Source organism: Pygocentrus nattereri, chromosome 5 (assembly GCF_015220715.1).
Source record: "Pygocentrus nattereri isolate fPygNat1 chromosome 5, fPygNat1.pri, whole genome shotgun sequence".
NCBI classification, from domain to species: domain Eukaryota; kingdom Metazoa; phylum Chordata; class Actinopteri; order Characiformes; family Serrasalmidae; genus Pygocentrus; species Pygocentrus nattereri.
Genome location: NC_051215.1, coordinates 49,635,734 through 49,638,419, shown reverse-complemented (window position 1 = coordinate 49,638,419; position 2,686 = coordinate 49,635,734). Strand labels below are relative to the sequence as shown.

Here is a 2,686-nt window from a genome sequence, read left to right as displayed (position 1 = left end):
ATTTTGTCCGTACTTCTGTCCTTTTTTTAAACAGGATGACCAGCTACATTTGAGGGTGAAGTGAATGTCATTTCTTTGTCAGTTCATCTCTTTAAAACCGAGTGCAGTTGTGCCTTTACAAGGTGTGAGTTGCATTCACACTGTTCTTTTAAATCCAGTGGATAAGTAATGTTTAAGCATAGTACAGTAACGTTCTGTAACCGTTTCGTGCAACAGACCAGCTTTTCTTTTCTGATGTTTCAGTAAACAATAAAGATGAAATGGTGGAGGAATGAGATTCTTCATATCGTTATGCAAATTGTTAATTGTTGTTAAAGCTTTGTGTGACATTTTGAATAAAAGTTCTGAGACTGATTACTTTTTTCATTGAATTTCTTCATGAGATCAAAGTAGTGCCATTGGCGGTGGCAAACCATGACTGTTAGAGCTATTCGTTCAGTTTGGTCCATAAATGTCAAAACTAGGTAAAACATAGGATTTTAGTCGTTTGTTAGTGCTAATACCGTTTCATATGAACACTTTCTGCCCCCGCCCAGGCTTTCAGTTCTTGTGTCAGAGATTTGGACATTTGGTTGCAAACTAACCATCTGAAACTTGACGCTGATAAAACCGAGGTTCTGTCAGTTGGATCTAAAACCTCGCTTTCCCAGGCATTGCATTTTTCAGTCAACGTTGATGGAGTCGATATTAAGCCAGCCCAATTTGTTAAGAACCTCGGCTGCCTTCCTGACTCATCTCTTACTTTTCACGTTAAGCTCATAACTAAAACTGCATTTTACCATCTGCGTAACGTTTCACGCTGAGCGACACTGACGCTGAAACGCTGATCAGTGCCTTCATCTTCTCTCACATCGATTCCTGTTCTTCCACAGCTGCATTGGCTTCCTATTAGTTCTAGGATCAAGTACAGAATCCTTCTACTTGCCTTCAAGGCTTTTGGTGGTCTGGCTCCAACATTCCTTTCTGATCCCGTTTCTCTATATTGTCCCTCTCGTGCTCTCCGATCTTCTAGTGCTGGACTCCTCGCAGTTCCCTCAACACGACTTTCTACTATGGGTGGCAGGTCTTTCAGTGCTGCTGCCCCCAAACTCTGGAGTTCTCTACCTTCCACTCTTCGGAATTGCTCTTCTCTGTCTTCCTTCAAATCCCTGATTAAAAACCTTCCTTTTTTCCTCTCTGTAGTGTATATATATATATTTTTTTTTTTTGGATGATGATGTAAAGCGTCCTTGGGTTTGTGAAAGGTGCTGAACTTGAACTTATTATTATTTCTGACAAGCATGAAGTTTTATGTTTTAATTTTTCATTCCACCTTAAATTGTGCAGCAGTTGCATCCACACCACATTTCATGCACCAAACTGCAGGGTTTAAGGTGAAACAGACAATTTGTTGGCACTAGAATGCACCTTCTGCACAGTTTCAAGTAGTTCTAGATTAAACACAGCCGTCTGAGGCCAAAGCTGAACGTCTAAAAGACGTTGTTTTACTTGAAGCTTGTGACCGACATGTTGGCATATATTTGACCTTGTAGTAGTTTCGCAGTGAGTCTTTGAGCGGAGAGTGCTGGTACAGAGCTGCTGCCGCTGTTTTCCGTTTCTAACAACCCATTGCTTCGTCTGCTGCTCGTATTCAGAGCCAGTGATGTATCTAGGACCTCCAGAAGGCTGAGAGTGACCTGTACACCTTCTACCTCGTACTGATGCTGCTGTTATTTGCACCTATTTATTGTTTGTGTTACTTTTGGGAGTTTAACTGGACCGTGAGTACAATGTTTCGTTCCACCTCATGTACCACATGTGATGCGAATGACAATAAAGCCTTATCTTATCTTATCTTATCTTATCTTATCTTATCTTATCTTATCGTCTCATGAAATTGGTCCCACCTATTGGAAAAGTAAAATTGGTTAATTCCTGGCCACTTTTGTAATTATGCTCTTTGTTTCATTTTTTATTTAATCTCTCTTTGTCCTTTAGAACTGCACAGGTTGTTTTTTGTTACTGTACCTTTAAGACTGATATATGCAAATGAGCTCTGTTCTGATGTTCAAATGCGTGTCCTGTATTGTGCCTCATTTAAAAGTAAACAGGCTAAAAACGTAGTATAGTTTTAGTACATAGTAGTAGTTTTAGTTTATATTTAGTTTTGGTTTTAGTTTGTAAGTCCTGTGATGAAGCTGTTACAGTAGCTATTTGATGAGGGACCAGTAAAGGTAACTCCGTTCTGTTTGGCTCCAGGTGTAGAAGGTATTCACTTCAAAACACACCGGACACACAGAAAACGGGATGTTTTCCTTTGTAAATTGTGCCGTAGACATGGTGGTTTTGATTTAGTCATGTCACAGCTCGGTTGGCTGTAATAATCCTGATATGCATGTGCTGTTTTTTTGTGACATCACAAAAACAGCTTCGTGTCCATTTATGCAAACGTTAAGACGGGTTATGTTAATGCTTTCATTAACATAGGGAAGAATTGGCGCGGCCCTTTATGGTGGGGTATACGATTCGGTCACCTAATATCCTCATGTCTCTAGGTCAAATGGGCTGATGGACGACAGGGGAGGGAGATTTTTCAGTGAGCGGCTGCTGTAGAGGTTTGGCACGAAGTTTAGAGATTTAGAGATTTATGGCCTGCGCCACTCCCCTCTTCTCTCCTATAGCAACAACTCGCCACTCTGCAGCGCGA

General features: G+C 40.8%; 1 protein-coding gene across 1 annotated transcript in view; it reads left to right on the top strand.

The window, feature by feature from the left end:
• Positions 1-354, top strand: part of trmo (tRNA methyltransferase O) — a 13,716-nt gene extending 13,362 nt beyond the window's left edge. The window contains exon 7 of the mRNA XM_017718616.2: positions 1-354. This exon is cut by the window's left edge and continues 574 nt beyond it. The gene's annotated coding sequence lies outside the window, so the exon portion shown is untranslated.
• Positions 355-2,686: the final 2,332 nt, after the last annotated feature.